The sequence below is a fragment of the Dipodomys merriami genome, unplaced genomic scaffold, assembly GCF_024711535.1.
Source record: "Dipodomys merriami isolate MVZ:Mamm:240054 unplaced genomic scaffold, mDipMer1.0.p SCAF_1638, whole genome shotgun sequence".
In the NCBI taxonomy this organism is placed as follows: Eukaryota; Metazoa; Chordata; class Mammalia; order Rodentia; family Heteromyidae; genus Dipodomys; species Dipodomys merriami.
The window spans coordinates 74,730-87,431 of NW_027202980.1; the positions used below are offsets into that span (position 1 = coordinate 74,730).

The window sequence follows — 12,702 nt, forward strand, 5'->3', positions numbered from 1 at the left end:
ACTGGTAATCATCATGGGTTCCATCTTTGTGGCCCCTGATGGAGGGCCCCTGGTGCACAAATCTGACTCTCTGTGGACTCTGATAGCACTTCTTCTGAGCTTTCATCTCCTTTGACCTCGGGGAATCCACAGCTCTCTTTTGCTGCCAATCTCCATGTGGCTCAGTGGCCCTTGTTTATTCTTTAATCTCCTACCCATCACTTCTTTCTTCCAGTTGGTTCACAAAAGTGAACTGAATTTGTTTGTGTGTGTGGGGGGGTGTACAAGTACTTAGACTCTGAGTCTCTCTTGCTTGTTTTGATTTACTCAAGAGAGCTCCACTTCTTCCTTTTTGATCAATTGGAGATCAGAGTCTTACAGACTTTTCTGCCAAGGCTGGCTTCAAATCTTGATCTTCAAACCTCAGCTGCCTGAATAGCTAGGATAATAGGCATGATCTACTAGTACTGGGCTTTCCATGGGGCATTTGTTTCCTGCTGAGACCTGGAGCAGATGCTCCTGCTGAATTCACTCCTATGTGTTCCAAGTTGTTTTTTGGTTATTTCACAACTGATAGGTCCAGCCCATCACCAAGATTATCACATTTGCTGCCTTCCCCTGGCACACATCGTTGCCCCTCCCTGAGTTCTTGGTCAACTAGAATTGTGAGGTCATTATAATGAGGACATTCTTTTTGGAACTTGATTTCAGAACTAGGTTACCCAGGCTACAGGCCTGTCACCATCTTAAGGACTGTTTATGAGTAAGATCCTGTATTCCTTCATTCTCAACTTTCTGCTCTGTTAAATGAGAGCATCATAGCTTTCCTTTCAAGCTAATTACTGCCAGGATGAAGTGAATTGACATACATGGCAAACTTCATACGGGACAGTGCTTAGTGCTTCATACGGGTGGCCTTCATTGTCAAGGTAACCATGCTTTACATACAAGAGCAAACATTTGATCTAAACACAACACTTGTCTTTTATAGGATGTCGATTGTCTCATGGGCACTGCAAATAGTGATGCTGTGGTGCTTTCTGGAGCCAGGTATCTTGGGAAGGAAATGGTGAGCCATTTTGTGTGTGTGTGTGTGTGTGTGTGTGTGTGTGTGTGTGTGTGTGTGTGTGTGTGCGTGCGTGCGTGCACATGTGCACGCATGCATGCACGCAATCACGCACGGGTGCATGTTCTGGTCCTGAGGCTTGAACTCAGGACCTGGGCTCTGTTTCTGAATTTTTCTACTCAAGGCTAGTATACTACCCCTTGTGCCACAGTTCCACTTCTGGCTTTTTGGTGGTACATTGGAGATAAAAGTCTTAAGGACATTCCAGCCTGGGCTGGCTTTGAACCATGATCCTCAAATATTAGTCTCCTGAGTAGCTAGGATTACTGTTGTGAGCCATCAGTGCCCGAATTGTAATTGTCTTTTTTTCTTTTCCCCAGCCTTGTTTGAGTTTTCTCAGGTGCTCCCTAATGTGTGATGGAGTTGTATGTGAAAAGATGATTATAAGCAAAAATGTTGTGTGTTGGAAAATGTGTTTAATTCACCCTGACTACTGGATATCTTTGCCTAGCAACAGTGTGCTAGAGTGGTTAGTTATTAACTCAGAATTGCTGGGCTGATCTGAAGTTGTAGGTACTGTCTCTTCTCAGCTTTGCAGGAGAAAATCCCATTCATCAGCCTGAGAAAAGATTCACATTGAAAATTCAATATATGAGCCAAGTACTGGTGGCTCACATCTGTCATCCTAGCTACTCAGGAGGCTGAGATATGAGGATTGTGGTTCAAAGCCAACCCAGGCAGGAAAGCCCATGAAACTTTTATCTCCAATGAACCACCAAAAAGCTATGTGAAGCTATGACTCAAGTGGTAGAGTGTTAGCCTTGATCAAGGGACAGTGCTCAGGTCCTGAGTTCAATCCCCAGGACTGGCAAACATGTTTGCATGAGCTTACCCTCCAAATTCAAGATATGATTTCTACTAAATTTTCTGCAATCTATTAACAATTCAAAAGAAACCATAGTTGGGATAATATAGGCAGGGTAAGGTAATAGGGAAGTTAGAAAATATATTCAAAAAATTAAGCTGGAATTAGGAGTGAGGGTATAACCCGCCTAAAAAATAAACAGTCTGGCTGGGTGCTGGTGACTCACACCTTTAATCCTAGCTACTCAGAAGACATGAGAGCTGAGGATCCTGGTTCAAAGCCAGCGTGGGCAGTAAAGTCTGTGAGACTCTTATCTCCAGTAAACCACCAGAAAACTGGAAGTGGCACTATGGCTCAACTGATAGAGTGCTCGCCTTGAGCTGAAGAGCTGAGGGACAGCACCCAGGACCAGAGTTCAAGCCCCACATCAATAACAACAAATAATGGGCTGAACCACAAGAAGTTGAGTCAACTGTTTCAAAAACCCACAGAACTGCCTTCTTTCTAACACTTTCTTTTTCTTTTTCTTTTTTCCACATGTAGAGTAAACATTTCTGCCTCAGAGAAGTAAATAGGTATGGGAATAAAAAGTGACTCTTTCTGGTAAATCTATGACCAGAATGAATATCTTAAATAGGATCACGAAGAGCAGACTTCCATGTCACAAAACTCCTTTGCCAATCCAGATCCACTGTGCCACTCTTGCATAACAGTAGCAAAAAAAAAAAAAAAGAAGAAAAACAATAAAAGGATAATAGAGAAGTTGCTAGGCTACCCTTCATCCAAGTGACCAGTTTGTGAATGAGGAGCTCCAACCCACATAGAGACATGAAGGTCACTTACGAAGCCCCTAATTCTCTGTTTGGCAGAAGCCGTCAAATTCTCCCACTCCTGGCAACTGGCAAGGTACTATCAGCTAACTTGTGTGAGGTTTTGTGAATGACTTCAAGCTTGTATTGTTAATCTAATTTCCTCAAGGGTCACAGTGGGGCATGGAAAATCTAGTAGGGTTCCCTTTTCTTTCTTTTTCTTTCTTTTTTTTGTCAGTCATGCGACTTGAGCTCTGGGTCTGGGGACTGATCTTGAGCTCTTCAGTTCCCTACAACTTGAGTCACAGCACACTTCTGGTTTTCTGGTGGTTAATTGGAGATGAGTCTCACAGATGTTCCTGCATTGGCTGGCTTTGAACTGTGATCCTCAGATCTCAGCCTCCTGAGTAGCTAGGATTAAAGGCATGAGCCACCAGTGTCCAGAGGGTCCCTTTTCTATTTGGGAAATCTCTTTTCCACATACCTTCCCAGAGATACCTAAGAAACTACAAACAAAACTGGATTATTTTGTGGTGCTTGGGATTGAATTTAAGGTCTCACATTTACCAGGCAAGTACTCTACTATATTACCTATACCCTCAGTCCTGTTTACTTTTGGGGTTTCTTTCTTTCTTTGTTTCCCTCAGATAGGGGTATCATGTTTTTACTCCTACTGACCTTGGACCACAGTCATTCTACCTTTGCCTCCAGAGTAGCTGGGATTATAGTCATGCATTATCATGTCTGGATTTGTTTTTAAGTATTTGTATTATAGTTTGAATTCAGGGCTTTGAGGCTCAAGGCTGGCATTCTACCCCTTGAGCCACACCTCTACTTCCTGTCTTTTGCTGGATGGTTGGATATAAGACTCAGAGGGTTTTCTGTTTGGGCTGGCTGAGAATTTGACCTTCAGATCTCAGCCTCCTAATAGCTAGTAGTACATATGTGAGCCACCAGTGTCTTTTCCTCCTCCTCCTCCTCTTCTTCCTCCTCCTTCTCTCCTCCTCCTCTTCCTCCTCCTCCTCCTGCTCCTCCTCCCCTCCCCCTCTTCCTCCTCCTGTTCCTCCTCCTCCTCCTCCTTCTCCTCCTCCTCGTCCTCCTCGTCCTCCTCTTCCTCCTTTTTCGGTAGATTCTCACTAAATTTTGTCTTGGCTAGCCTTCCACTATGGTTCTCCTATCTCTACCTCTAGAGGAGTGAGTCAGCATAGCTGGAAAGGAAACAGAACTTTTGCCTGACTCACTGTGGTGACAAGATCAGCAGGAATTCATATCGTCTCAACCTTCTCTCAACCCTTTCTAATTCATTTCTTCCCCCTTCTAAACTCTGTGTGTGTGTGTGTGTGTGTGTGTGTGTGTGTGTGTGTGTGTGTGTGTGTGTGCGTGTGCATTTATAATTGTGCTAGTACTAGGGCTTGGACTCAGGGCCTGGAGCTCTCATTTGGCTTTTATTGCTTAAGACTGGTACTTTACCATATCAACCACAGCTCCATTTCCAACCCTTTTTTGCCAGTCGTGGAGCTTGAATTCAGGTCCTGGGCACTGTTCCTAAGCTTCTTTTGGTCAAGGCTAGTATTCTACCACTTGAACCACAGCGCTATTTCTGGCTTTTCTGTGTATGTGGCCCTGAGGAATTGAACCCAGGGATTCAGCCATGGTAGGCAAGCACTCTACCACTAAGCCACCTTCCCAGCTCCTGTTCCCAATTCTTTGCTGATTCATTGGAGATCAGGCTCTCACAGACTTTTCTGCCTAGGCTGGCTTCAAACCAAGGTCTCTGCCTTTCTGAAGAGCTAGGATTATAGGCATGAGCCACTAGCATCCAGATTCAGGCCATGGGTTTTTTGTTTTGTTTTGTTTTGTTTTGTTTTTGCTTCAGATCCAGATTGTAAACATGTCTTGGATGGATTTATATCCTGCTTAGGGCCATAGCCCACACAGTACAAAGTAGACTTTACCTTCACTTGAGGTGAATTCTCATGGGAATTTAGTGGTGAGGATTACATAGTGTGGGCTATTATAGGACCCAGGCAGTATGTGAGAAAATGGGAAAGCACACAGCAGAGACCTTGGCATCTCTTTGATGGCCACAGAAGGAAAGTGTGGGTTTCCTCCATCTTGACATAAGTTCCTTTTTGGATTCTCCAAGTGTGAAGTTCCTCTGAAGCGATCCTTCTTTGATCTCCAACAGAACGCACTTTGTAGATCATCTCCATCCTTGACCCCCTGTGCATCTCCTTCCCACAATAGCCAGGTGTTCTTCAGAGATAATGCCATCTGCACAATAGCTTTGTGTCTCCTTCATGTCCTTCAGAAGTGGGGGCGGGGAGGCTTCAATCTTAGAGACCTATAGCATCCCTGAAGGGCCTTTGTTGCTTTTCCTTGAGATAAATGGGTGCCGGTGTCTCTGGGCAAAAGGGATCAAACTTTGCACAGTGATTTTCAGATCCGTTCAGCCTCCCAAGTAGCTAGGATTACAGGTGTGTATCACTGACACCTGGCTGCATTCTTTTTTTTTTTTTTTTGTCAGACTTGGGGGTTGAACTCAGGACCTGGGCACTGTCCCTGAGATCCTTTTGCTCAAGGCTAGCACTCTACCACTTGAGCCACAGCCCCATATCCAGTTTTTTCTGTGTATATGGTCCAGAGGAATCCAACCCATGGCTTCATGCATGCTAGGCAAGCACTCTACCACTAAGCGACATTCCTACCCTTGCATTCATGTTTAAGGATGGTTTTCTTTCTCTTGTCAGCCCTCTTGCCTTCTTGTAGTTTCCTGAGAACCTCAATTCCTTTCTCCTGAACACCAACAGTTTCTCCTCCAAGTGGAAAAGAGATGGAAAGTATTCAGAGTTTCGTAATGCTTTCTTTTGGCTCTATTTTTCTTCTATTGATTTCTTTGTAATTAAAAAGGTCATAGAAATGTGTGGGGCTGAGAAGGTGACTCAGTGGTAGAGTGCTTGCCTTGCATGCCTGAGGCCCTCAGCACCACATAAGCAAAAAGAAAAAGCCGAAAGTGGCACTGTGGCTCAAGTGTTAGAGCGCTAGCCTTGACCTGAAGAGCTGAGGGACAGCGCCCAGGCCCAGAGTACAAGCCCCACGACCGAGGCCAAAAAAGAAAAAAAGAAATGTGAGAGAAACGGTAGAAAGATGGAAGGGATCCTAATAGATGAGATGGGTGGAATATGGTGAATAATGGTGAAAGCATGTGGTTGTAGGGAATGTGGACTGACAATCATTCCTTCAACCTGAGTTTTTGGGGTAGGGAAGCCAAAGGCCCAGGGAGGGGACTTGAGTGGCCTGTGGAATTTCTGTGGGCAGGGCTCTCAGCGAACAGCACCCCTGGTGGGCAAATCCAGTGTAGCAGAGCATGTTACTTTGGGAAGCAAAGAACTGTCTGGCCTTGGGCTCCCCACTCACCATGCAGAGATAGGAGAAATGAAACAACCGGGGGCATTTTTTAGATACAGCCGTAGAATGCATACATCTCTCTAGAGAATCAGCCTCTGTGGGCAGCTGCTGGTTTAGCTCAGAAGTGAAGGGTTGGAGAAGAAAGGAGGGAGAAAGAGCCAGGGATGTTGGTTTCTTGTTTTTAGCTCTGTTAGCGTCTTCTGTGCTACTGTTACTAAACCGTATCCTAGTAATAAACACTATCCTAGTGTTACGGTTATTAAAAAAATTAGTTCTGGCTCTAATCCTAGCTCAGGAGGCTGAGATCTGAGGTTAATTGAAAGCCAGACCAGACAGGTTATTTTTGATAAACAACTCAGAAAGCTGGAAGTAGTCTTGTAGCTCCAAGTGTATATCGCTATCCTTGAGAACAAAGAGCCTCAGGGATAGCTCCCGGGTCAAGCTCCAGGATCTGTAAAAAATAAAAAAAAATTAGAACTGGGTACTGCAATCCTAGCTACTTAGGAGACTGAAATCTGATGATTATGGTGGGAAGCCAGCTCAGATAAGAGTGTCTGTGAGACTTTTATCTCCAATTAAACACCAAAAACCTGGAAGTTGTGCTGTGGTTCAAATAATGGAGTGCTAGACTTGAGCACAAAAGGTAAGCACCCAGGCCTTGAGTTCAAGCCCTAGGACCAACACAAACACACACACACATACACACACACACACTCACACACACACACACAGAGCTGTGCTGGCATGAGCTCTTCAGTCTTTTCTCCTTATGAGATTTTTTTCATTAATATTTACACAATATTTTATTATTTTCATTCAGGTGAAATCTTTCCTTAACTCTCTGAGTGGAGAAGAATTAGAGGCTCTAATATTTGAATTAGAACAACTCAGAAGCATTTTCCCTAGCAGAATTTTTTGAGGAAGAGGAAGAAGAGAAAAAAGGTAATATGAAAATTCAGAATCGGAGTGGGAAGATGCAATGTATTTATTATTACTAGAGTATTTATTATTACTAGGGTATTTATTATTATTATTATTATTATTATTATTATTATTATTACTAGATTATTTATTATTACTAGAGTGATTTGTGTGTTTGTGTGTGTGCACGCACAACACCTGTGCTGGTCCTGGGGCTTGAACTCAAGGTCTGCTTGCTGTCCCTGACCTTCTTTGCTTAAAGTTAGACCTTTAAGGACTTGAGCCACACCTCTACTTCCAGCTTTTTTTTGTGTGTGATTAGAGATAGGAGTCTCACGGAGTTTTCTTCCTACGCTGGCTTCCAACTATGATCCCCAGATCTCAGCTGCCTTAGTAGCAGTCTGACAGGGATAGCCACTGGTACCCTGCATCTCTCTCTTTTTTGCAGTAAGAATTTTCATGTAGAATTTTTTTTGCAACTTTCCCCCATCTAGGTGTTCAAACACGTCAGCCTCTTGCTTATGTCTTCTTTTTTTTTTCCCTGTCAGACTTCTCTTATCATCCCTCATACTGATATTGTTCATACACCCCTGCCAGTGATTACAGTTAAAGATTGCTTTTTCAGAGTTTGTCCTCAGTTTGGCTGATGTTTCTTTATATCTCTGGATACTTCATCTGTGCCTCATGACTTGTGGGATCCTTAATTCCATCTTGAATTGAGGCAGAAAAGTTGGTAGTACCTAAAACGTGAGTGGCACTCTTCCCCCTCCCTGCCTCCACAATTTAAAGCCTGTATCTCTTAGAAAATATGAATGTTGAAGCTGCTCATTTTTTATAGTAATTAGGTAATGTGGCAGTTAGTATAAAATGTAATTTCTGGACAAATGAATCTTAAGGGTTGTTTAATTTTAACATTTAATTAGATATATTTCTAAGACATATTCTCTGCTAATTGGCTATTTTAAGAAAGTGGAATCCAATGAACTAAGTTTTGTCTTTTTTTTAAAGCTGGTCCTAGGATTTGAACTCAGGGCTTGGATGTTGCCCTAAGCTTTTTTGCTCATGGGTAGTGCTCTACCACTTGAACCACTGCACCACTTCTGGCTTCTTCTGAGTAGTTTATTGGAGATAAGAGTCTCACAGACTTTTCTGTCTGGACTGGCTTTGACCCATGATCCTTAGATCTTAATTTCCTCAGTAGCTAGGATTACAAGCATGAGCCACCAGTGCCTAGCCCATTTGTAGTGTTTAAATGAACTATTTACTTTGCCATGGAATGACATTTTCACTCTGAAGTATACAAGTGGTCATAGAGACTAGAATTTTATTTGGTGAACATTTCTTAAAAGTGAATGAAATGAGCCTTTTCAATGAGAAAAGCAACGATGTATGAGTCATGATACACATTCAAACTAAGTTTCAATTTTGTAGAATGTATTTATTGCTCTGTTGAGCTTTGTAGCTTCCCAGTGCTGTTTACAGACTATGCTGATGAAATCTGTGTTGATAATAACAGCTATATTCATTGATTTCAGGACAGTTGGTCAGCATTTGGAAGATTTGTGTCACTCGGTGTGAGTATTTTCCCATTATTTAATGTGTGATGTTAGCAAATCATGTACAGGCAAAAGAAAAGAAAAGACTAACTGATTTTAATTTAATACATCCAAGCAGAAAATCTTATGGTATAGCTTCAGGCTCATTGCTATGTATCTCATTACAACTAAATTTTAAGAGATGACCACTAGTTGAGTTTTAGTGTAATATTAAGGAGTATGCCAGCATTAGCTTTATTGATAATCTGAGAAGGCAACTAAAATACTTCTTCCTTTTCTAACTAAGTGACTTTGTAAGGTAGTTTTTCTGCATATACTTGAAACAACATAACCCAACAGACAGTATAAAAGCAGATGAGAGAATACAGGTGTCTTTCATTAGGCTAAAGGATGAAGAGATTTATTAAAGATGTAAAACAATGGGACTATTCTGCTGAAATTTTACCTTTTTTGGAAAATACAGTGTTTTTCAATAAGCGTATATTAATAAGTAGTGTTTCTTTTCTTTCTTTTTGGTGAGTTGTGGGGAGTAAACTCTGGGCTTGAGTGCTGACCCTCAGCTCTTTAGCTCAGTGCTAGTATTCTACCACTTGAGCCACAGCGCCACTTACAACTTTTTCTGCTTATGTGGTGCTCAGTAATTGAACTCAAGGCCTCATGCATACAAGACAAACACTCTACCACTGAGCCACCTTCCCATCCCCAGTGTTTTTGTTCTTAAATTTACAAAACTACCATAAGCACTTGAGTTCTAAATTTTCTTTTGTTTGGGTTGTGAAACTAGGACTCAATACCTGATGCTTTGCTCATTACCTGAGTTCTACTTTTTAACATATCTGTCTGTTTCTCTTGTGTGTGTGCGTGCACATGCTAATGCATGTGTATCCCCTATTTTTTATTTAATTTATTTATTTTTGTGCCAGTCCTGGGGCTTGAATTCAGCACTTAGGCATTGATCCGGAGCTGCAGTCTACCACTTGAGTTATAGTTGTACTTCTGGGTTTGTTTTGTTTTGTTTTCTGAGTGGTTTATTGGAGATAAGAATCTCATTGACTTTCCTGCTCCAGCTACCTTTTAATAGCAATCTATAGATCTCAGTCTCCTGAGTGTGTAGCCAGGATTACTGGTGAGAGGCACCAGTTCCTGGCTCTACTTACATTTTTTTTTGTCGGTTGCGGGGCCTAAACTCTGGGTCTGGGCACTGTCCCTCAGCTCTTCAGCTCAAGGCTAGCGCTCTCTCACTTGAGCCACAGTGCCACCTCTGGCTTTTTCTACTTATGTGGTGCCGAGGAATCGAACCCAGGACCTCATGCATGCAAGGCAAGCACTCTACCACTGAGCCACCTTACCTTTTTAATTAGCTCTTTGGGAGCTCTCAAAATTTAAGAGTATTAAGAGGTCCTGAGACGAGCATGTTTGAGAGCTGCCAGATTAAAATTTTCCAAATGTCAGTGCTTTTAAAGATGGCTCTCTGTTTTACTTCTTTGAACTGTCAGTGTGCTTGCCACTGATATCTCTAAACCTCATTTGATTTTTTTCTATTTCTCATCAACTGTAAAATAACTAGTCTTCAAGTTTTCTACAAAGCAAATATTTCTCAGTGAGAAACTTTTCTTACTCCTTTAGTATGGATTTTATGCAGACTGGGACATTTTCTTTTTTGTTTGTTGTCTTCAGCATCGTGTTTAAGAAGTCAGACTAGACAATTGTATAACATCTTACTAATAAATGATTCCTTAGTCTATGTAAAAGCTTGATTCCTGATTAGAAAATGTTTTCTGACCAGGTACTGGTGGCTCACACCTGTAAACCTAGATACTCAGGAAACTGAGACCCCGGATGGGTTTAAAGCCAGCTCACCAGCAAAGTCTGTGAGACTCATCCCCAGGTAACTACCAAAAGCCCAAAATGGAGCTGTAGCTCAAGTGATAGAGTGTTAGATTTGAGCTGAAGAAGCTCAGGGACAGCACCCACACCCTGAGTTCATGCCCTAGGACTTGCACAAAAAAAGAAAAAAAGATTTTTTGAACATAAGTTCTTAATGTTCTTCTGAAGTATTGAGATGGCAGTTAACTATGATGGGCTTTGGAGTTATCCACTGAGTCAAAATAAAGATCTGTCTTTTACTAAAGCCATGTGACCTGTGATACTGAGCTCTTTTCTCATCTGTAAGGTAACCCAATCTAATTCCTTACAGGTTGTTAAAATAAGTACTAAATGAAATACTTTATTCAGAGGCTGGGAAGGTGTCTCAGTGGTAGAGTGCTTGCCTTGCATGCATGAGGCCTTGGGTTCGATTCCTCAGTACCACATAAGCAGAAAAAGCCAGAAGTGGCACTGTGGCTCAAGTGGTAGAGCACTAGCCTTGAGCTGAAGAGCTGAAGAGCTGAGGGACAGTGCCCAGGCCCAGAGTTCAGACCCCGAGACTGGCAAAAACAAAACAAAACAAAACAAAAATGAAATAATGTATTCAATAAGTGGCATAATAGTCATAAGCAAGGGATGGTAATTATTTTAATGATTCCAAAGATATAATAGATTAAAAAATCTGCTTTTTAGAAGTCTTAACTTAGGAAACACATAAAGCCATTGTGATGTGTTTAGATAGTTGCATTCTTTCTAATTAGTCCTCAATATGACAGTTGTGTTATTTATAAACTTTTTTTGTGCAATTAACTGCATTTGTTCATGTAATCAGCATCTGTTTGGTGTAGGAATGGGAATCCTGAACTTTAAATACCATTCAGAGGACTCTGAAGGATTTTCTAAACAGTTGGATTTTTGTCTAATATATTCACCAGAAATGACTCTGAAAAGAGACTCCTGCCCAACTCCTCTCACTCTGTGCCAGCCCTCCTCAGTGATATTTGTTGAGAATTCAGCAGTGATGTTGGCATTTAATGATATCTCAATGAAGTACTATAAAAACGGATGTAGCTGACGGGGGATAAATGTAGGAACCTGCTGTTGCGGTAGTGTTGGTCATCTTTTTCTATCAGCATTTTTGGACACAGTGGCAAGTGTCTGTGATCCTAACAATGACAGGAAGATGAAATCGGTAATTGTAGTTCAGGCATGCATCCAGGCAGGAAACCATACTCTCCCTGAAAATAGTCAAGGGAAAGCAGGGCCCAAGGCATGGCTCAGTGGTAGAGTGTCTGCTTACTAAGTTTGAGTGAGCTGAGCTCAAACCCCAGTACCATCATAACAAAGTAAAACAATGGTGGAAGATCACTACCAAATACTTTCCACAGAATTAAGTATATATTGGGCAGGATTGTGGCCCAGTATTAGGCTAGGGGTGTAACTCCATGGTACAGTACTTGCCTGAGGCTTTGCATTTGGTGACTGGCATTGAGATGAGGAGAAGTTGCATCGAAATTATGTAGGATGGTGCTGGTGGCTCACGACTATAATCAGCTACTCAGGAGGCTGAGACCTGGAGGATGGACGTTTAAAGCCAGCCAGGCAGAAAATTCTGTTTAGATCTATCTCCACTTAGCAAGAAAAAGACAGACTGGTGTTGTGGTTCAGATTAGTAAGACATCAGCTGAGTTCAAGCTGTGGTCCTGGCACCAAAAACAACAATAACAAAATAAATAAATAAAGGAATAAAGTGTGGGCTTTGGAGGGACTTTGGAAAAAGGAAGGACTCTCCCAAAATCGGAAGATGCATGCCTGAACTACAATTACCGATTTCATCTTCCTGTCATTGTTAGGATCACAGACACTTGCCACTGTGTCCAGCCTCTCTGTTGAGATGGAATCTCCTAAAATTTTCTGCCCATGCTGGGCTGGAACTGAGATCCTCTTAATTTTGGACTCTCACATTAGTGTTGGAGGATGAGCACATACTAATATAACAGGCTATGGCTGAGAAGGGATCTCACAAACTGTGCTGCCAAGGCTGACCTCAAATTATAATCCTCCATTCTCAACCTCTCAAATAGCTAGGTTTACAGGCATGAGCCACAGCAGTGACCTGCCTCATTTTGTTCACAACACTTACCAAAAAATAAGTTTATTAACACTCAAACATAATACATTGTATATCTGAACATTGTAAATTAAATGTATATATTGGAATATTATTTACAT

At 41.9% G+C, this 12,702-nt stretch overlaps 1 long non-coding RNA gene across 6 annotated transcripts in view; it reads left to right on the forward strand.

The window, feature by feature from the left end:
• The first annotated feature begins 709 nt into the window (after positions 1–709).
• Positions 710–12,702, forward strand: part of LOC138828780 (uncharacterized) — a 40,623-nt gene continuing 28,630 nt past the window's right edge. For 5 of the 6 annotated variants that reach the window (XR_011372353.1, XR_011372354.1, XR_011372356.1 and 2 more), the window contains exons 1-5: positions 710–742; positions 971–1,048; positions 2,454–2,816; positions 6,948–7,069; positions 8,584–8,622. This is a non-coding gene — a long non-coding RNA (uncharacterized lncRNA). The remainder of the gene's footprint in view (positions 743–970; positions 1,049–2,453; positions 2,817–6,947; positions 7,070–8,583; positions 8,623–12,702) is intronic. The other variant, XR_011372355.1, reaches the window with a different exon arrangement.